Here is a 24,405-nt window from a genome sequence, read left to right as displayed (position 1 = left end):
AGGTGATTTCTTTTTCTGTGAAATGAATATTCATATTTGTCTATCTTTCTACTGGGTTATCTTTTATTAGTGTTTTTAAGAGGACTTCTTTATATATTGGGGTCACACATCCTTAACATTTTGTGCAGGAAAATATCTTCTCCTAGTATATGGTTTGTCCCACATGCTTGTTCTCACGTGTGTTAAGTTGCCTTATGTTCATTGCAACTTCTTGGTCTTCCCTCTTATTTTTTCTTCGTTTTTATGTCTCAAGAATGTATTTTGTATTATTTTAACTGGCCAGCAGATGATAAGTATCAGCTTGCCTTCTCTCTACGAATTCTACCACTACCTTCTTATCAATTCATTTGGTGGACTTCTTTGGTCACGTGTTCTTTCTGGTCCTTTCCACTCTATGAACTACACATTATGGCCTCAGATATCACAGCCACTTTCTCTGATTTGCCCCAGCTATCAGGAACTGATGACGAGATTGCCTGGCACGGCAGGAGAAGTAGACAGCCACTTAGAATTCCTATGATAATTGTTCCCTGGAACATTATCCTCCAGGAACAGACAACACTATTTTTTTTTTTTTTCTGATGACTCAGAAAAATACAAAACTGCCCCTCTTTTCTCAAGAAACAAAGTGGTTGAACTCAATAAGAAAAAGCTGCCTCAACCATGAAACTGCTGCCTTTCTGGGCAAAATGTCGTTTTCAGCACTTTTACATCATTTAGCTCCTTCTTGCCTCATTGCATGCCAGTTACATTTGTGCTTGAGATCATTTGCCCTTGCTTCTGTACATACTCACTCCGCTGCTTGAAGGTCCTTTGAGTCAGTGTGTTTCAACATTTTCGATTTTTGAGCACCTGGGTTGTATCAGTTTGACTCCCCTCACACATAAGACCCGAGACAGCCTTACAGGTCATTAAGCATTTAATAAACGCTTCTCCATAGTGATGAAAATGCACTAAAATATTTATCAGCTTTCGGTTTTCATAGGTTCCAAAAGTCCTTTATGCACCATGAATAAGATAACACTGATAATTAGGTCTAAAGAAACACAAGCTTTTTATAACACTGTGGGAAGACTAACAAATCTACACGCTCTCCACTAATCTACGTTTTTCTATTACCCAACAGGTCCTTCGTTCCTTTGGCTACAAAGGAAGTCAGTAATAATTGCGGGGTCCTTACCTCTGAGCTGAGACCTTCGGGATTCTACTGTCTTCCAGCAGAACATCCTGATGGCAAATTTTGGCTGACACTTGGCTGTGACGAGCCAGCCTGCTTGTACATCACTAACCATCTCCAGCCTGCTCTGGCTTCTCCCATTTGAGGTGGTTAAGGGAGAGAAAGAGTTCCTGCATGAGAAGAGGCTGGTAGAGAGGCTCTTCCCCACCTTGAGAAAGGAATAGAGGAGTCACTAATGCCCAAGGTTTCTCCCACTCTCCTGATCTTATGCTTGTCATAATTTGGACATGTACTTTGAAGTAATGTCAAAATTCTGGGAAAAGGAATAGTCTTCAAAGTAGGCCTGCTGAGGTGCTGGGATAAGTGGGTCTAATGACATGCTCACTTCAAAAAGAGAGGAAGGGTAGAGGGGGAGAGAAAGAGAGGAGGAAGGGAGGAAGTGATGAAGGGGGAAGAAAAGGGGAGGGAGAAAGGGAGGCAGGAGACAAAGAAACAAAGAAAATGTAGGTCTCTTATCCTGAAAGTAAATGGATGCCTGGAATTGCAATTAGTGCTTAATCCCCTCAGTCTGAGATCCTGACTTGTTTAAGAATGAAAATGTCACCTGCGGGTTGGGAGAACAATTCTTACTTTGTTGTGGTATCCTTTAGACTTTAATATAACAGAGGTATCAGAAAGGTATGAGAAGAGACGGGGAAGGAGCCTGAGGCACGGGGAACCCAAAGGTGAGCAGAGGAGGAGAAGAATGAAATGGAGAGGCTTAGGCACCCAAAGAATCACTCCAGTCTGCAGGCTCCGTGTTATCCCAGGGCTGAATCTCCACCTGCTCTTTCCCCAAGACGGCTCATACCACAATGGCGGCCACCAGCTGCAGCATTTCAGAATGTGACCCACTTGCTTTTCTTTGTTCTTCAATCTCTCCTTTCCTGGCACATTTTTCCACCAACAGAGATGAAGGGTTATGGTGGCCTCTGGAGACTGCTGGACCTGGATTTGAGTCAGGGTTTGCCAAGTACTCGTTATTAACACTTGGATTATTTACATATTCCAAACCCTGGTTTGCCCGTCTGTTTAACAGATGATGCTTGAGCGGGTCTCCCAGGGGGAGTTTTAGGAAGCTAGGCACACAAAGTGCTTAGCACAATGCTTGGCACATACAAACCCCCAGTACATGTTAGCTATTATTTGTATAAGGCAGAATCAACAAGTAAAATAAAGGTAGTGAATTAAGGAGGATTTTGTATTCAGTAATCTGAACTAGATACTGCCCTGGAATCTGGGATGGATCTTGGCCACTAGTCATCGTGAACCTGGACAAGCTTTTTCTTTCTGTGGGTCTCCCCTGGTTCCTCATGTGTAAGATGAAGGGATTACATCTGATCCACCTCTGATATTCAATCACACTCTAATCCTACATACTCCTTTCCCCTAAATATATTCATCTGCTTCCAGATGACAAACCAGGGATAAAAAGTTGCACAATATGATAAAATGGTCAATATCCTTTCTACCTTAAGCCTCTTAGAATATAGACTCATACTGGAATGTAAGTTCCAGGAGGGCAGAGATTTTTGTCTGTCTATCAGCCTGTCTGTTAACATATCCCTATGGGCCACAGGCAATGCTCAAAAAATATGTGCTGAATGAAAAAAATTAATGCCTTTTATAAAAATAGGCATTTCATGAAGAAGGAAAGTGACTGCCAAATAACCATTTTTAAATACCTTTTACATCCTAGTAATCAAAGAAATCCAGTTAAAGCAATGGGATATGATTTGTCACCTGTTAAACTGGCAGATGTTAAAAAATAACAACCCTCACATCATCAGTAAATGATAAGGAAATTATCACTTTTATCCTGTTACAATATAATATTTCTGGAATTCAGTGTGGCATTATTTATAAAAAGGCTTAAAATATGCATATGCTTAGACCTAGTAATTCCACATCCAGAAATGTATCTCAAGAAAATAATTAAGTGTATGCAAAGATTTGGCCACCAGAGTGCTATTTACATTATCCAAATTTGGAAATAACCAAAATGTTAACTATAGGCAATTTGTTAAATAAAAGATGATGCAGTCTTTTAATGAAATACTAATTAACCATTAAGCACACTGCGATTGAATGCTTATTAACAAAAATACTCATAATAAATGCAGAGAAGGGAAAGTTTATGAGATAGTATATACAGTATAATTCCAAACAGAAATCTACATGGATCTACAGGAAAGATTCCCTTGGTTTATGTCAACAAAATTACCCTTGGTTATATATCGGGGTAGTGGAGTTTTATATTTCTGTAGTTTTCACCTTTTTACTAATTTTCTCATTTTTTTCTACAATGGCCATAAATTGTTTTTATAATGAAATAATACATCACATTAATTTAAAAATTTACCTGTTACCTTTAATGAATGTAGACTTAAAGGGAGTCTCCTTCCTTCCTTTCTCTCTCTCTCTCTTTTTCTTTCCTTTCTTCTTCCATCTTCTTCCTCCTCCTCTTCTTCCTCTCCCTCTCCTTCTCCAGTTCCTTCTCCTTCTCTTACTCCCCCCCCTCCTCCTTCTTCTTCTTCTTCTTTTTCTTCTTCTTCTTCTTCCTCTTCTTCTTTCTTCATATCTGAACTGTGCTCTTTGATCATCCAGACTTTCTTCTACTATCATTAGCATGGCTAAATTAATCAGATTTTAAACTCCTTAAGGGTAGGGTTTACATCTTTTCTTTATTCGTGAAAGTATCTTGCACCCCTCCTGGCCACTTAATAAAAATTCACTACTATGAATTGAGTCAAGTATAATTTTATTCCTGCTCTTATTAAAGGTCCCCTATAAATCCATTTCAAGAGTTCTAGTAATCAGACTATCCCCCAAGGTTTTCTTTTTATTGTAAGCCAGTTCCTCAAATCACTGACACTCAGAGACAGAGGCTTGTACACTTGGGCACATGTGGAGAAGCAGGAAGATATTTATTTTGCATGGCTTCAAGCTGAACTAAGTAACAGGAAGGCAGATTCAGCTCTTCTAAAGAAGAAGTTTCTGATAATTAAAGATGAACATCAGTAGTTAATAAGTTCATGAACTCCCTTTCACTAGAGATGCCCAAGCTGAGGAAAGAAAAAGTCCTTGCATGTGGGCTGACATTGAGTTAGAAAGTACATGAGGCGACCTTTGACATTTTTTCCCAATCTAAATGCAGCTTACTTCTCTTTGGCCGGCCTCAACTTCTGCTAAGAAATCATAGTCTAGGGTAAGATAAATGGTTGGTTTGGCTCAGTGTTCCACATGAGTTACCTTGTATCCCAGACCCAGAAACCCCTTCCTCAAAGCACCAGGCCATCTCCCCACCTCTTTTATAGACTCCTGCCCACCCATGGTGTGCCTGGAAAAGCACCTTCTCTTCCTTCCTCCAGCATCTGAAATGAACATGTGCTACCACTTATTGTTGATTTTTTTTTTTAATTATTCTGTTTTGGCTGGGAATTATGGTGAGCAGGTAAGCCCCTGATGTAAATTACTGCACAATATACTCTCTAAACAACCTGAGAGGGTAGGTTTGTACAGTTCAGGAGACTGGGGCTAACGAAGGTTAAGTAATTCATCCAAGGTCAAACCATATTGAAAGCAAAGGCAGAATTTAACCCCAGTTTGATATGGTTGCGGCCAGTGAAACACTGCCAGGGGTTTCGGGAGGTTGCAAGCCACGTGGAGCCCTTTCTTGGCTCTGTGCTAATTCGCCTTCTCTCTGAGGCTGACACAGTTTGCTCCAGTCCCCAGACTCCAGGCATGTCTATTCAATGTGTTTCTTCTAATTCCCAGCCACAAGAACCTATCAGAGTGTGTCTCAGATGCTCTGGGAGCTCAGTCTCATGGGCAGTGACTAGACACTTGGGTCAGCCTTGCTGTCCGTTTTCCTAAAGCGGCCTGTCCCCAACAACCTCCAGCCAAGTCCCAACGAACCTCCAGACAAAACCTGTCTTCCACCCTCCCTGCTGGACTTCAGAGTCATCTCCGTGTTCCCTGAGGCAGGAGTCCCTCCCGCACAAGACACTGAGAGATTCACTTGCTTTTGAGGCAATGGGCAGCTGTGAATAGAATTCCCTTTGGGTTCGCATGGCTGTCCCGTGTCTCTTCCCAGCCAAACACATTTTAGCCATCCCTTCCTTCTCACTTCCACTGCTTTATGTTGCATTGCCATCTGGAAAGTTCCTCAGTTTGCTGCCACGTGGGTGCCCTTCATTCAACTGTCACATTTGGTTTGTTTGTTTGTTTGTTTGTTTTCCACAGTGATATCATGAAATCAATGTAACAAATTTTCTTTAATACTACGTGCACTGTCAACTATAAAGATAAAAATCCAAAGAATGCCTTTAAGAGGCATGAAGCCAAAATATAACTTGAGGAATTCTAATTCAGTTTGGCTACCACTTGATAGTACTTAATGGGCAATCCTTCCTACTCCTGGTTCCGTAGCTGGTATACTTTTGCAGTGTTGTTTCTCTATGTTCTTTATGGTTGTCCACACTTGCCATGGTTTCCGAGGTCAGGCATGTCCTGCACAATGATTTCTTGCAGAATTTCATGTTGAAATAATGGGTAAGGGTTTTTGTTTGTTTGTTTGTTTGTTTATTGTAATCTCAGTTGGTCTTCTGATATCTTCTTGTTTTTGTGGCAGAGTGATTAATAAGTATGTCTTTTACTAAATACCAGTACCCAATATTGCATAATATAGTAGATGCTCATTTGTTCACCATTTTCTCTTCCTGACTCATACTGGAATGTAACGACAAAGTTGCTTACTGCTTTAGTCATTACTGTAAATTTACTACCCAGGAAAGTAGACTATCATGAATAAGTCATATGTGGTTATTATAACAGCTTAAGGATTGTTCCACATTGGAAGACCACATTAATGAATACAAGAGAAAACTTGTATAATTATCACTTTAAATGCACAAAGGATATGAGGAAAAAATTAAAATTTTTTCTTTCTTTTTTTGTAAGATTTTATTTATTTATTTGACAGAGATCACAAGTAGACAGAGAGACAGGAGGGGAGCAGGCTCCCCGCTGAGCAAAAAGCCAGATGCAGGGCTTGATCCCTGGACCCTGGGATCATAACCTGAGCCAAAGGCAAAAGCTTTAACCCACTGAGCCACCCAGGTGCCCTTTAACATCCTTTCATGATGAAAGTCTTCCAGAAAACCAGGATAGATAGGAAACTTCTTGACAGAAGGTATTTATTTATTTATTTATTCATTAAGATTTTTATTTATTTATTTGACAGCGAGATCACAAGTAGGCAGAGAGGCAGGCAGAGAGAGGCAAGGATCAATAATAGCAAAAACATACTTTAAGAAGAAAAAGGTAACCATATATCAAAACGACATATGAATTTTTGGTAATTAAAATAATGAGATATTTACCCAGGGAAAACAGAACCACATATGTAAGGAAACTTAGTATAGAAGTGGTATTACAGATGAGTGGGAAAGGATAGATCTTTCCATAAATGGTGGTGGGGAAATTAATGATTCATATGAAGACAAATACAACATGTTCTTTACAACATGCACAGAGTTGAATTCCAAGAAGATTAAATATCTATATATTTAAAAAAGTATAAAAATTTAAAATATGATATAGGAATGTATCTTTGTATATCTTTGTATTCTTTTTTTTTTTTAAGATTTTATTTATTTGAGCAAGAGAGACAGAGAGTATAAGAGAGAGAGAGCACAAGGGGGCGGGGACTGGCAGAAGGAAAGGGAGAAGCAGACTCCTGGTTTAGCAGGGAGCCTGATGCACTCACTGCTTGATCCCAGAACCCTGAAATCCTGATCTGAGCTGAAGGCAGATACTTAACTAACTGAGCCACCCAGGAACCCCAGTACTTTTGTGCTCTTGAAAGGATTTGTTTAACAAAATGTAAAAAACATTATCCATAGGAGAAAACATTTGTAAATCTAATTCTGTTGAAGTTAAGAACTTTTTTTTCACCTATATAATGGCCAAACTTAGTATCCAAAGCAAAAAATTTCTTTAATCTATTAGATAGACAATAGATAAATATGTTTAAAATGGATAAAGGTCATACAAAGCATTTTGAGGAGAGAAAATAGAAACATTTCATTAGTTTATATAAGAATGCTCTATCTCATTAACAATCAAAGAAACATGGTCTTCTAAAAAAAAAAATACCATGTAATACCCACTAGATTGGCAGAAGTTTAAAACTCTGACAATGCAAAGGGATGTTAGGCAAGGGAAAACCTAATCCCCTGTTGATAGGATTGATACTGGTACAACTGCTTTATGATTGTTACACCAAGTTAAAGTTGTCTATACATTACGGAGTCCAGACTGTCAGGGCTCTCTCATTACCCTCACAGCCAACCATGGAAGTGAGCCGCAGCTCGGGTAAACATGCATCATCCATGACGTTGGCTTTTAAAGCAACTGCCAGGAGCTTGTTCAGCCTATGCCCCAATCAAGCTGGAAATGTCAAGGTGTTCATTACCCCCCAGACCAACTCCAAGCAAAGAGGGACAGGAAATGGTGGGTGAATAGCCCAGCTTTATTATCTCTTGATAGGACAATTCTGAGGTAAGCTTAACAGTCTCTTGAAGGTCCCCAGGAGAATTGTATTCCAGTGGCCTGCGGCAGCGACCACTCTTCAATACACCACTACAGACCCCTTCTCTCCCTGCCTCATTCTCCTACTCCCCTCCTGCGCTTCCTGGAACAACAACTCAAATGAATTCATGCATCCAAATCCTCATCTCAAGATTTGGATTTCATGGAATTCAAACTAAACACTCTGTAGTATGATGTAGCAGATCCACGCCTAGATAAGAACCCTAAAAAATGCTTACATGCCTGCATCGATATATAATTTTAATACACTTTATAGCAGCATGGTTTGTGATAAGAAAAAAGATGTAGTAACTAAATGCTCATTAATGGAAGGATAGATAAATAAATTGTGATATAAACATTTAATGAAATACCATACATGAGTTAAAAACTAGTGAACTATAGCCATATTAATTGACCTCAATAAATTGTAGAGACATAATGTTGAATGGAAAAATGTGCTGAGAACACATATATTTTTGTTAAATTCAAAAACAAACTGAACAATATGCTGGCAAGGGTTTATAAATATATGTAGGGAAATTTTAAAGCTAAGTAGAAAAATGATAATTAACCAAAATCCAGTTCAGCAGTTTACCTCTGAGAAAGAGGCAAGGGAGTGGGTGGAGGAAGGGGCCCATAAGGCCACCAAGCATTGGGACGGCGTATTTCTTAGGTTAGATGGTAAGTTCATGGGTGTTTGTCTTAATATCATGCTTCATGGCTCATACGTTTACTAATAAATTTTTTTTAAAAACCTGACACATATCTCAGATACAATGAAAACACTTTTTAAATCTCATATTTTATTTTGTGGAAAGCATGGGATACAATATACTAAAATACATCAATTAGTTGAGAGATATGATTATTATACCCAAAGGCTTTATATATTTTCAAGGTTTTTCCAGTTCATGTTTTATCTTCTGCAAAATCTGTGAGATTTATGAAGACTCTTTAATAGAGAAAATCTTCTCTAAACATTACCAGTGTTTCCTTAAGTTTCTTTTGAGTAGAATTTTAATATGACAACTTAGGTTTCTTGAATCAATAGCGGGTGCACCTCATAGAAGTTCTAATAAGCAACAATATGTCAAAGTTAGTGATAATACATTCTGATTTCTTATATTTTTTAGTTCTATATGATCCTAACCTACCATTGCTAACGCTAAAATTTATGTGACATTACCCACTGTGTTACTAAAATCATGCAGAGCAAAATAACTTACAAAAGGTGTACCTTGGCAATCAATTTTCTTTTCTTTTCTTTTTGACTTACAAGTATATGTTGTTAAAATAAGTATTTATGTACTTTATATAGATAAAAATTTCTATCTGTCATGGCCATATATTAGTGAGCCATATATCATGAAAAAATACCTGGTCTAAGTTTCTAAATTTAAATCAGTTTTAAAAATCTGTAATTTTACATAATGAGAATGAAGACTAATCCTGCACCCAAAAGCAAGTGGCTGAGGCTACAAGGGTTTTATGCGGAAAAGAGAGATACGATGTAAAGGAAATGCTACCTGCATTATATTCTTCCAAAATACTATTACTATTTCTAAAAAGCCATTCAGTGGGCCAATGGAATCAATTAAAATATGTTTTGAACGTTAATGCAGAAAATAGAAAGAGATGTAGCTATGTAAAAAAGCTACATTTTTTTCTAGATCTATAAATAATTAATTTAAAATGATTCAGGAAAAGATTAATATGAGTTGTGAATCCTAGATTTGCAATTTTAATAGTGATGACAGAGCCAGGAAAATTACCTAGAAAGTACAGATACCATTCATTGATAGAGTATAAGGTAATCACAGCAAACTTACCCTGATTCCTGTAAGGATGGAAATTGAAAACACCACCAGTATCTGCAAACGTACAAGGGCCTGTCCTCTTCAAGAAGTGTACACATGGGGCTAATGATACCACTGGGTGGATCACAGCACCTTTTCAATTTTTTTCTCTGTATTTCAGATGCATACATCTTGATTTTTGTCTAAGGAGGGGGGGTGGTTTAGATTTGGTATTTCTTTTCTACCATATTTATGACCCTTTAAAGGGTATTTTTGATGTTAGAAAAAAAAGACAAAACAAAGAAAGAAAAATTTCTTTGATGTAGGAAAATCCTTTGTTTGACATGCCTTATCTTTACTAGTAAGTGCCAAAAAGTTTGGAAAATGGTGAGAAAGATGACTTTTATTGTGTACTTATATTATGCCACAAATTGTAAGACAACTAAATTTCTCTTCTCTTTCTAAAACTTTTTCGTAAAAAAAAAAAAAATCTGCATTCTGAAGTAACACAATATTAATAAAAACGTCTTGTAGTTACATAAAGTTTTTATAATTTATTAAGCACTTTTTCTCACCTGGACAGAAGGAAAGCAATGTTTATTGTAGACTGCTATGTACAGTTCAGGAACATGGAGTTTCATACATAAAGAACTTACTCCTTATGATATATTTAAGAGACAGGTATTATTTATCCCATATTTCTTTTCTTTTTTCTTTCTTTTTTTTAAAAGATTTTATTTATTTATTTATTTTTTATTTTATTTTATTTTTTAATTTATTTGACAGAGAGAGATAGAGAGATCACAAGCAGGCAGAGAGAGAGGGTAAGCAGGCTCCCTGCCGAGCAGAGAGCCCAATGTGGGGCTCAATCCCAGGACCCTGAGATCATGACCTGAGCCGAAGGCAGAGGATTAACCCACTGAGCCACCCAGGCATCCTTTATCCCATATTTCAAATAAGAAAACCGATCTTGGGAAATGTGATAGATTGTCCAAAGTCACATTTAGAATGTGTCAAAACTGCATTTCTAATTCTGCTCATTCTACTGGATAGCCTCTATTCTGCATGGGTTGTCTCTAAGTCATGTGATAGCTATTAAGATACTCAACACCTGCAATTTACAAGAAGGCAACACCACAGGGTTTTGTTATCCAAGTCTCTGTGTATGGCATCAGAAGCACCCAAAGCCTTGATCCATTCCACTCTATGTGTGCCTATAGCAAAGGAGTTCATACAAATGACAACTGTAATTTTTAAGAAGGAGATCTCCTTATTTTCAATTGTTTTGCAGATGAGATTCCTGTTTCTCTGAGAAATGACACTGATTTAAGATGAAGTTATTCCAACCAGTTAAAAGCCCATACTCATGGAAGTAGTCAGAGACTAGACCCAAAAGAGAAAACCCCATAAAAAAGAGAAATAAGTAGCCGGGGTCTGTCACTGAAAATATTGAAGAATTTGAGACAAAGGGAACTTGCAGAGTTCGTGCTAAATAACAACTGAAAATGCATGAGTCTAGGAAAATAAAGGACAAGTCTTTGGTATTTCAGGAATTTTACTCGCATCTTAATGGAGAGTTCTTTACAAATTCATATTGCAACTCGTAGACTCTCAAATATTAATTAGAATGGCTTTGAGAAGACTCCACTGCTTCTCCAACCAGTACCCATATTCTAGATAATTTGGCACAATTCAAAGACTATTTTCTGTACAGAAATAGAAAACAGGAAAAAAAATTCTCTTTTCATAAGACTTTACCACTGAAATGACATTGAAACATCCTGCCCAGACAACATCCATTTGCTTTGGGAATGCACTTATTTTTCCCAGTTAGGAAGATTGATTCCTTTCTCTTTATCCATTTGGTTTTTCCTAATGTGGAAATTTCTGGGAAGTAAACTGACTGTGTTTCTAAAAATATTTCCTTTCACATTCCCCTGAATTTAACCTCAGGGAACATGGGGCTGCACCATAAAATTCAAGTTCACATACGTACTTAAATGTTATCTGCTCTGCCAAGTACATACAACACTTTGAAAGAAACAAATGGTACATTTTTTTTTTTAATTCATTGCTCATATGTTTGATGAACCATACTTCAACTGGAGAAGATGGCGTGGGATGAAATGATGAAAGACAGGAACCACAGAGGCTGAAAAGTGACCTAGAAATCTTAATTTTAGCAATCATAGCTGTGGCCGAATTCAAGTTTACAGCAGCAGGGGTGAAATTATAGTACAAATTACCATGCTAGGCTAGAGAAATTATTCTCCACTGCATGGTCATTAAATGATAGATAAATAAATAACACTGTGGGACTGATTGACAAAATATAAGTGACCTAAAAGCTAAAAGGGGCACCATGCAAATAGTACTGTGCAATCACTAGGCATTTTCAAACTGAAATGAAATTTGTCACAGTAGAGAAATCTTAAAATGGTATCTTGAGCCATTGCTAAAGTCATTCACAGGCGTAATCCCAAGGAATTTACAACTAAGAAAAAACAACGTGTATTGATATTTATTTTTATTTTTGAAGAAGACCACTGACACGACCCATGGTGAGGAGAGACACAGGCCAGAATTGTTTTTCAAATACTGAAGTTTACCAATTTGAAGAGGCTTTTCCTTCAACATTTTGACAGCTCTGATCTCCACACTATATAAGTGTATCAAATCAACATGTTGTATGCTTTAAACTTACACAATGTTGTATGTCCAGTGATTTCTTAGATTTGATGAAATATGGTAGTAATGACATTGTGAATGTACTCCTAAAGTATGAGAAACTCATTGGCATCAAAGGTACAATTTATAGCCACTGAACACAGTGTGCCCACATGTCGTCCCTAGCATGCAACCTCCACAGGCTTTCTTAGTTGACAGAGCCCCCTTGGCCCCAGATAACCTTGGAATACAATGACATGACAAACAACAGTAGGAAACGGAACTGATGTTCACTTTTCAAACTGTCATTCCACTGGGTTACAAGAATAACCCAGTGGAAAAAGCACCTAGTTGATGCTGTTGAGCAACTTTTGTTTCTTCAAATTTGCTAAGTCTCAATACTGTTCAATAATACTAAATCTTCTTTGTAGATGACGTAGCATCTGAATTTAACCAATGTATCTTTGATTTAATTTATTGCTAAACAAGTGTTTGAGTATTTCAGAGGTATAATCCCCCCTACTATTGCTGTTACCCTAAAGCTAAAGTGGGATAGGGACACAAGACAGATCCATATGCATTCAAAAGTGTACAACATTTCCAAAAGTATAATTAAGAAGCAATGGATCAAGTTAGTCATCTGGACTGTAGAGTGGGTAACCAAACAAATGTTCTGTAATGGCTTTCTTTCTGAGCTAAAAATATTCACTTCTGGGGGAAATAACAATATGGTCTTCCCACTCCAGAATCAGAAACAGTGGAAATATTTCATTAATTTCTCAAAAGGTGGAGGTTCCAAAAATTTTAAATTACCAATTGTACCAATTATAATAAAATATTAATTTTGGATTTAAATCACCACAAATATCTGAAGGACAAGTCATGGAATGAGATCATATTCATTGAATATTTTTTGGTAACTAGAGAGTATAGATTTGGGCGCCTGGGTGGCTCAGTCGTTAGGCATCTGCCTTCAGCTCAGGTCATGGTCCCAGGGTCCTGGGATCAAGTCCCACATCGGGCTCCCTGCTCAGTGGGAAACTTGCTTCTCTCTCTCCCACTCCCTCTGCTTGTGTTCCCTCTCTCGCTGTGTCTCTCTCTGTCAAATAAATAAATAAAATCTTAAAAAAAAGAATAGATTTTTAAAATTTATAACTTTTGACCTCACTTTAAATCCCTTGTATTATTTTCTATTATTTATCCATAGGTTGTTTTCTCAACAAAATGTTTAAATGAATTTTCTTGAGAAACTATAGCTCATTATTAGTGCATCTTCTCCCCCTCTCAAGGAAAATGTTCAATTTGTTACTGGGAAATGACACAATTTATTTAAATTCAGGAAAGTCCTAATGATGGATAAAGCTTCAGAAGATGGCCCTGGAGCAGCATCTTGCCCCTCACGGTATTTGTATCTGCTATTTGACAAACATCCTGGGCACATTTTGGGGTTTGCAACACTATACTCAACTGGTTTATTTAATATGAAAATAAGACTTATAAAAATTAGTTTTGAATCAGCTGCTGAGTGCAGTGCAAGTTTTAGTAGAAATCAGAATTGAAGCTTGTCTTCCATTCGACCTGTTTCTACTTCATGTTTTGGGTTCCCTTCCTTCTTGCTTTGTAGCAATCACATTCCTTCCCAATGCCCAATGCCTTCTCTCTTCCTGGGATTAATCCAGTCGCCTACTTAATTGATCAGGTTGCCCCAAGCCCCTATATCAATGTTGAGAAATTCTTTGCCTTGTTTTCTCAGAGTTCTGATTTCCCACTAGCTAATTGGACAAATTCATCGATTGTAATATAACATCTATTAACACATTCTCCTTTATAGTAAAGTTAAACAGAGTCTACAGTCATATTTTATGTTTGAGTCCACAGAGTCAATACTTGGAAGATTCTTGGTTCACGTCAAGGGCAAACTGCTTCCCTGCAGATGATACACTAGAACTAGGATGTTTACTTAACATGTAGCTTTAATGTAGAATTGTCATGGTATTTGTAAGTTTGTAAGCCTGACAGTGGGCTATGGAATGTTCTGGAATCCTCCATCCTAGTAGGTAAACAGCTGAACAACCACCAGGCTGGCAAATTAGACAAAAGGAGGCTGTCGTTTTAGAACCACAAAGGTTTCAGTTGCACCATACTCAGATCATCGGTTCCAGTAACTACTTTCTACACTTCCCAAATATTTTCTTTTCAATTATTTTATTTTGCAAACTCTATAAGCACATAAATGTCCCAGATTCATTCATCTTTTCGCCTTCTACTAGTCCCAGACTGGACCTTACATCTGGAAGTTTACCTGTTTATGTGGGTATCAAAGCAACATGCGCTTATAGTTTAAAAAGGAAGACAGAACACAGAGAGCACTAAAATCTTCTAACAAATATTGAGTAAGCTCTGTCTCATCCTTCCCAATCTTAAATTCCACTCACTAAAAGCATGTTTCTAATGTTGTTTCTGTTTCATAATTATTTCATAATTATTACTATTGACTTCTTGTTTTACAAAAAAAATCGGAAAAAAAATCCTCTCTCCACTTCCCTACATTCTTCATCTGAAAAGTTACATCACCATTTTTGGTAGAAACATTGTTAAAGATTTAATTTGTTTTGACTTTGAAACATTATTTCCCATTGAGCCAAGTAGCATACTGCTTTCTGTTCCTGTGTAGCTATTACTACTTGTTCTCTTTTTCCTGATGCCTTTGATTCTCTATTTCTTTTTTTAAAATATATATATAATTTATTTTTTTGACAGATAGAGCTCACAAACAGGCAGAGAGGCGGGCAGAGAGAGAGAAGAGGAAGCAGCCTCCCCGTGGAGCAGAGGGCCAGATGCAGGGCTCAATCCCAGGACCCTGGGATCATTACCTGAGCCAAAGGCAGAGGCTTTAAACCACTGAGCCACTCAGGCACCCCTTGATTCTCTATTTCAATATACTTCATTCTCATCTTCTTTCTCCTCTTCCTCTTCCTTCTTATTACCTTACTGGAGCTAACAATTACTTTTTAAAATTTTTTCTACTTCTCTATATACCAAGAAGAATTATTTCTCAATATATTTCTGTTGGATGACTATTACTTTTTCTCTGAACATTCCTTTTATCAGCTTTTCTCTCAGTTAATTAATATGGCCCTTTTTTCTACTTCAGTATTACTGAGTGTATTTGAAATTTTCTTCTATTCCCTGGATTGTCTGTTTCTTGAGTCCCTTTTACAGTGTTTGCTTATTTTTGTCTCTTTCAGGTTGAAGCCTTTCCTATAACCTATGATGATCTTGGCTGCCATTTATATCAAAGAGTAGGTGATAAGAAGATAACTGAAGACTGTACTAACATCATGATGAAAAAACTGAAAGCTTCTCTTCTAAGATGAAGAACAAGACAAGAATGTCGTCTCTCATCACTTGTATTCAATATAGTACTTGAAGTCCTAGCCATAGCAATTAGGCAAGAAAAATAAACAAAAGACATCCAAACTGGCAGGGAAGGCTTCAGTAAAACTTTCACTATTTGCTGATGACATGATTCTAAATATAGAAAACCCTAAGGACTTCACCAAAAAAAAAAAAAAAAAAGAAAAGAAACCCAAAACCAAAAACCAAAACCAAACTATCTGCATATCTAAGCACAAAAAAATCCTACCAGAATGGATAAATGAATTCAGTAAAGTCATAAGATACAGAAATCTCCTGAAGCAGCAGAAAGAGAAATCAGGAAAGCAATTTCATTTATAATTGCACCAAAGAGAATAAAATACTTGGGTTGGGGGGACGAATAATTGGGCAAGTCTGTTAACATGGACAGAGCTTGTTATCAGTGAGCTATGTTCTAGAGTGATAAAAACATAGGCTGGCAGTTACATGGAGTCATGTAAATATCAATTTTTGTGGGTTTACTGTGGGACAACTCAGTTTTTCCAAGGAAGAATCCTGGTTACCATTGAAAACCTGGACCATCACTGGACTGATATCCTCAAATCCAGGATCTCACTAGATCAGTTTTTCCAGAACATAAAGTTACAGTCCTGGTTACCATTGAAAACCTGGACCATCACTGGACTGATATCCTCAAATCCAGGATCTCACTAGATCAGTTTTTCCAGAACATAAAGTTACAGTCCTGGTTACCATTGAAAACCTGGACCATCACTGGACTGATATCCTCAAATCCAGGATCTCACTAGATCAGTTTTTCCAGAACATAAAGTTACAGTCTGCTGCAGTGTTTAGGGCATGTTTGTAACTGCTTGTGTGGAAGTGGAAAGCTATCTGCATATCTAAGCACTCCTTCCATCAATGTCCAGTCAGTCCCTCCAGATTCATCCTTGAGGTTCTTGCCCCTTTCCAGTTCACCCAGTTCTTCCTACACCAGAACCTTTTGGTGACTCTGTGGGGTAGGTCATCCTGATTTTTTCTATGCAGAAATGTTGAGTTTCATGTATTTTATTCTGCTATATCAGTTATTAATCTTTAGTATATTTTTAAAATTTAGTGATATCTCTTAATAACTTGTCTACTCAACCATGTTCTTTGTCCTTGAGAGTTTATTCTTGTTTAAAAAATTCTCTACTTATTACTTTAGTGGAATTCTGTGAAGGAGTAATGCAAAGACATGTGCTCAACTGACCACTTTTTACTAGCAGCTCCAGCACGTATTTTAAATTGCCAAGTAAGGCTTGAGTGGTATCTATTTATTTCATAATCTTATAGTAACATGATCATGATAAAACTTTTAAAACTATAGCATCTTGTGTGATAGTGAGCAACTGATAACTTACTGTTTCATGAAAATATCACATCTTTATGATTACAAACCATGCTGTAAATTTGGGAGGTTTTTTGTCTGATTTTTATATTTAAGTAATATATTAAATATTACTAAATATTATTTTTATATTTTATATTTTATTTATATTTATAAGTCTATAAATATATATTCTTAACTATATTTATAAATATATTTATATTTTTATATTTAAGTAAGTAATATATTACTTAAATAATATATTAAATATTACTACATATTATCTAAGTAGCAGTTAGAAATTTTTAGTGATTCAATTTTGAAGTAAAGTTTTTAAATTGTTTGTATTTTAGATTTTGGAGTCATTTTAATTTAAGGATACTGTGAAATCACAAGGCAGTCTCTTTAAAAGGAAAATAATGTTAACCAGTTACAACTAATTGAGATGAATAACAATTACTTTTAGTACAGTGAAACAAAAAGAAGTAATACAGAAATAAACAGGAAATAGTATAAAAAATTTATTCATAAGTAAAGGAGGATTTTGTGGAAAATGTAATATTTAATAATATGTAATAATATAATATAAATATCACTACTGTCTTTAATAACCAATTTCAAAGTTTGGATTTGTCAGTCTCATTGTTCTCAAATTGATTTTACAAACAGAAAATGTTATAAATTTGAACTTAAAAGTACATAAAATAGCACTTTAATCGTTTTTGTAAGATGAGTTTCTACATGAACACTGTGATTAGAAAAAAATTATTTCTTGGCCAATTAAAAAAAAAAGAAAAGGGGAAAAATTTGATAACTACATAATGATCTATAAATTCCATTCTAGCCCTACTAGTCTTTTCAATTACTCTGTTTCACCTCATCCATAAAATTATGATAATAATACCTGCTCTTACAGCATTATGACTATCAAATTAGATACTGTATGAGGAACTATAAATTCCTTTAGATATGTAATTTATTATTACTAATCAAATCTGTGGAAATGATAAGAAAAGTAAAAAGTCCATGACATTATCACATACCTTGCAATTTTCTCCTTCCACTACCAACATTTCCATATAGAGTCATCCCTATGTGTTCTTAGAGTTTTTAATCCCATCCCAAATAGTAGTGTAGCACTAGTCATGTGGTCAAATCACATTTGCTGCCAAAAGCTGGCTTCTATGGGAACTCATGAGATATAATTATGCAGTTGTTACATTTCTAACAGTGGTGCCATTCCTTTGCCAGAAGATTTCAGAGAAAACTGAGCCCAGAAGCTTGAAGTATTCTGTTGTTTCAACTGAGCTCCCTAATACCAGCCATGTAGGGAAATGTTAAGAATACAGGTCTGCAATTCTTTCAAAATATTTGTGAAACACAGCTTCCAATTTTACTCCAATCTACTTTTTCAGCTAACACGTGTAACCTCAAAACTCCCCTCATGGGGCACATGGGTAGCTTGGTTGGTTGAGCGTCTACCTTCAGCTCAGGTCATTATCCCAGGGTCTTGGGATTGAGCCCTGCATCGGGCTCCCTGCTCTGCAGGGAGTCTGTTTCTCCCTCTACCTCTGCTTCTCTCCCCTGCTAGTGCTCTCTCTTTCTCACTGTCTCTCAAATAAATAAAATCTAAAACAAAACAAAATAAAACAAAACTCCCTTTATAAGAGTATGGAAATCAGAGATATTCATTCCATGAAGTGTGTTTGTTGTTTTTTAAAATATTTCTTAATGGTCTTTAATAAATCTGACGGAATGTCTGAACTTAAATAAACTCATTTCACATTTTCTTTGTTAGCTTCTTAGGCAAAGAAAAATGGTGACAGAACTTCTCCTTTTGGTCCATCTGAGTCTAAAGATTATTTGCTAGAGGAAGAAAAACCTGTGGAGATAATCTTATCTGCACTTTTTGAAGTCTATTAAAATCTCATACACATATATGTGAGTTATTGTTCTTCCATTATAAATACAAGCACATATAACAGCAACAAAAATAATGATGCCCAGTATCAAAAAAGCCCCAAATCTTCTATCTGGTTTTGAGATAGTGTCCCATATGGTGTCTTTATTATTGGTAGTAGATGCTCAAATTAAGGAGCAGCTCTGTCATGGTAAGATATCACTTGGATCTGTTCCTAGCCAAGCACAATTTTGCTCTTCCTTCCTGTCCTGGGTTTTGAAGTATGTTTATTTTGTGATGTCTAATGACAGGCAGATTGGATCTCTCCTTAATTGCTGGTGATTTGTCAAGTACAAGAAATGAGTGAGTGATCTTCACTGAACTGTAACATTTAGAAGCCCATGAAACTGTTTATAATGGAAATACATAAAATGAACACAGTTAACTGTAGTTGGCAGTTTTTTAAAGACAATGAAATTTCTGACCACTGTGAGCTGCCTTCTTTTCAGAAAACTAGGTAGGAGAAATCCCAGCACAAGTGACATGTATCACTGGATAAGAATACTATACTCCATGAGTAGGCTTTTAATGTCTCTTTTACACAACAAGTATGTATTGACTTCAGAAGCCCAATGGTAAGTTTTGAAGACATTACTGAAAAGGCTTTCACTGTTGAGACCAGAACAGAAAAAAGAAGATTCTGATAAGCAGTTTAGTATTTAGACAAAAAAAAAAGAGTTTGTCCTTCATACACAAAACAAAATCATCAACAATCATGAAGTCTTAATTCTGAGATGTAATTCTATAAACCCTATTTTATTTAACACAGTAGCTGAAGAAGGACACTTAGGTTAATATCGATTTACTGTTTCACCAATTTTTAACTAAATGGATTACTAAAAGGTGCTTGAAACCACTAGAAATTTTCTTTTGAGTTTTTTTTTTTTAATTTTGTGTTTCAAAAGGCAGGTTGGGTTCTTTCCATGCTTATTATAGGCATCGTTATGAGATACAAAAGTGTGTGAAGCTATCACCCATTACAAGGATCAGACAAACTTAATTCTAGAAAATTAAATGACATTTATGTATACTATTTTGCTCCACAGGAAATCACTAGGATAAAACAATGAAGTTAATTTAATATACTTTAAAGCTCCTTAAAGTGAGTCTTAGCCTTTACTGATGAGAATATGGACATATATTCTCTACCCAACATTTGAACTTCATTTAAAATGTGTCTGAAAATTGGCCACATGACCTCTGTTGTAGTGATGGACACCCTATTAACTCTCAACATACAAGAAGTCAATAACAAGAAGATAACTTTCTACTTAACCTATGGATTATTTAAAGGTCTGTTTTTAATTTACAAATGTTTTAGAGACTTCCTGTTACCTTCTTTGTTACTAAATTTTAGGTTTTCATTAAGATCTAATAAGCTACTTCTATGATTTTGATCATTTCACATGTTAAAATGGTTTTCCCTCCTATGATATGGTCTATCTTGGCGAATGTTCCAAGTGCTTTTGAGAAAAAAGTATATTCTTTTTCGGGGGGTGAAATATTCTATAAATGTCACTCTTATGTGGAATTTCAGAAACAAAATAAAAGAAGCAAAATCTTAAAAAATGACAGAGAGATAAGTCGTGAACAGACTTTGAATTGTTGAGAACAAACTGACGCTTACCAGAGGTGAGGTGTGTGGAAGGTTGGGTGAAATAGAGGATGAGGATGAAGGAGTGCACTTGTCATGATGAGCACCGGGTCATGGAGGGAATTTCACAACTCTGTTATACACCTGACACTAATACAACACTGTATGATAACTATACTGGAATTAAAATTTTAAGAAAGTGAAAAAATTCCAACAACAAAAGAGAAAATATATATTTTTTAAAGATTTTATTTATTTATTTATTTGGCAGAGATCACAAGTAAGCAGAGAGGCAGGCAGAGAGAGGGTAGAGGGAAGCAGGCTCCCTGATGAGCAGAGAGCCCGATGCCGGGCTCGATCCCAGGACTCTGAGATCATGACCTGAGCCGAAGGCAGAGACTTAACCCACTGAGCCACCCAGGTGCCCCAAAGAGAAAATATTTTGTGTGTTCAATTGTGGTTGAAAGATCTGCTTTCAAACTCATTATTTGTTGGCAGGCCTTGGTTCATTATGGGCTGTTGGAGAGAGGTTACTTGTCCATCAATGAAGGCAGAGTCACTTTCCAGACAACATATTAAAATGTGTGTGCTGGGGTTAAAAGTCAGTGCTGAGAGGGAAATTCATAGCATCAAATGCTTATATTAGGAAAGAAAAAGTCATAAATCAATATCAATTATCATTTTAAAAAATAGAAAAATAAAAGCAAATAAACCCAAAGCAAATGAGGGAAAGAAATAATAAAGATTAGAACAGAAATGAATGAAAAGGAAATGCAAAACCAATTGGGAAAATCAATAAAATGTATGAATTGGTTATTTGAAAAGATCAATAAAATTTAACAATACTGACAAAGAATAAAAGAGAGAAGAGATGAGTTACCAAAATCAGGAATAAAAGAAAAGATACCACTCAATCTGAAGTCATTAAATTATACTAAGAGAATACTGCAAAGAAATATGTGCACTTGAGTTAGGTAAAATGGACTAAATCCTTGAAAATCACTAACTACCAAAACTTACCTAAGTTGAAAGAGATAACTTGAATGGTATTATAAATATCAAAGAAATTGAATTCATAGTTTTAAAAATTTCTAAAAAACATATCAGATGGTTTTCTGGTTAATCCTATCAATCTTTAGCAAAGAAATAAAACCAATTTTGCATAATCTTTTCAAGAAACTAGAAAAGGTGGAAATATTTAATAATTCATTTCATGAAAGCAGTATTACCCTGATAAATCAGGAAAAGACATCACAAGAAAAAAAATTACATACCAATATCCTCATGGACACAGATACAAAAATCATTAACAAAAATGATGCTGAATTAAGCATCATATAAAAAATTATACATCATGACTAATTGGGGTTCATTACAGCAATGCAGGAGTGGTGTGATGTTTGAAAAATCAATCAACATTATCAACCATATTAGTAGCCTAAAGAAGCAAAACCTATGAGCACATCAACTGATGTGGAAAAAAAAATTGACAAAACCAAACATGCATTCATGATATAAAAACAAACATTCAGCAAAGCATAAATAGAAGGGAACTTCTCAACCTGATGATGGGTATTTGCCAAAACCCACAATTAACATCATACTTACTGGGAAAAGACTGAAGAGTTTCCCCTTAAAGTTGGGAGTCAGGCAAAGATGTTTACTCCCATAACTTCTGGTAAAACTTGTAACTAAAGCCCAATCTAGTGCAATAAAGCAAGAACAAGAAATAAAATAAGGCATCCATACTGAAGAACAGTACATAAAATTTTCTTATTTGCAGGCATCATGATTGTTGATTTAAGTTAGTTAAGTGAAGACACAGGCTATAAGGTCAACACAAAAATCAATGATATATCAATATAATAGCAATGGACAATTGGAAATTAATATTTTAAAAAGCATTTAACATAATTTCTAAATGAATGCAAGCTTTCAGTGTATAAACCTCAGAAAATTTGTACAGGATCTGTAGGCTGAAAGCATAATTCTTATGAGAGCAATCAAAAAAGACTAAAGGAAGAGGCAGGTCTTTTTTATGGGCTGTACTGGAATACTCAACACAGTAAAGATTTTCATTCTTCCCAGATTAATCTACAGATGTGATATAATTCCCAGTAGGATTTTTTTTTTTGTAATGTTGAAAAGTTGCTTTAAAAATTTATGTGTAAAGTAAAGCAAAAGAACCAAAATAGCTAAAGCAATCTTGAGAAGGAAAATAAAGTTGGAAGAATCAGATTACTCTTTTAAGACTTACAATAAAGCTAAGCAAATAAGGCAGTGGGATATTGGCAAAGGCATAGACCCATAGATCAATGGAACAGAATGGGTAGTCTAGATATAGACCCACAGCAACATGGCCAATTGATTTTTGACAAAAATGCAAAGGTTATTCAATGGAGAAGGACACACTTCTATACAAATTAAATAAGGAAATTGGACATCAAAATCAGTAGGTAAATTGGTATAAAAAACAATAAACCTCCATTTAAACCCCATACTTTCTACAAAAGTTAACTTAAAATAGGGGCATCCAGGTGGCTCAGTGGGTTAAAGCCTTTGCCTTCAGCTCAGGTCATGATCTCAGGGTCCTGGGATCGAGCCCCACATTGGGCTCTCTGGGAAGCAGGGAGTCTGCTTTCCCCTCTCTCTCTGCCTGCCTCTCCACCTGCTTGTGATCTCTGTCTGTCAAATAAATAAATAAAATCTTTTTTAAAGAAGTTAACTTAAAATAGATCATAGATCAACAGAAAGCCTAATACTGTAATGTCTTGAGAAGAAAACAGGAGAAAATCATGATCTAAAGTTAGACAAAGTATTCTTAGACATGACACAAAAAACACAAATCATAATATAATCGTTAAATTGGGATGAATCAAAATTAAATATGTTTTCTGTATGGAAGCAACTACTGAGAAAACAACAACAAAAAAAAAACAATCTACAAACTGGGGAAAATATTTACAAATTATGTATCTGACAAAGGATTTGTATCCAAAATATATAAAGGACTCTCAAAATTCAATAAAAAACAAACAACCTAATTTTAAAATGGGCAAAAGAATGTGCAACAAGGTGGGCAAAGCTAGGGAGTACTGTGCTAAGTGAAATAACTCAGGGAAAGACAAATACCGTAGGATTTCACTCATATGTGGAGTTTAAGAAACAAAACAGATGGATATAGGGGGGAAAAAGAGAGAGATGCAAACCATAAAGCAGATCCTTAACTATGGCGAACAAACTGAGGGTTGTTGAGGGGAGGTGGGCAGGGGCTGGGGTAAATGAGTGCTGGGGATTAGGGAGGGGAGCCTGTGACGATCGCGGGGTATTGTATGTAAGTGATGAATCACTTATTTACACATCTGAAACGAATATTACACTGTATGTTAGTAACTAGAATTTAAGTGAAAACTTGACGCTACCAAAAATAAATACAATAAACATGCTGTAAGAAAAAAATAAAAATAATTTTTTTTAAAAATGGGTAAAAGACTTGAACACATTACACTGAGAAGACATAAGGAAGATAGAACCTGTGGGCGTCAGTAAATGCCCATTATCAAGCCTACAACAAGAGCGTCAACATCACTGGCTGTTAGGAAAATACGAAGTTAAATCATGATTAAAAAATTACTGCGCACCTACGAGAATGGCTAACATTTAAAATAATAATAATAATAATAATGGCAACACCAAATGGTAATAATGAAACCGAGCAGCGGGAACTCTCACACATTGCTGGCAAGAATGTAAAATGGCACGCTGAAATGGGAAGACAGTTTGGCAGGGTCTCCTACAGTTATATATTTACATATATTTACTATATGA

The sequence above is a fragment of the Mustela nivalis genome (assembly GCF_964662115.1).
Source record: "Mustela nivalis genome assembly, chromosome: 5".
NCBI classification, from domain to species: domain Eukaryota; kingdom Metazoa; phylum Chordata; class Mammalia; order Carnivora; family Mustelidae; genus Mustela; species Mustela nivalis.
This window is presented reverse-complemented; position numbering follows the sequence as displayed.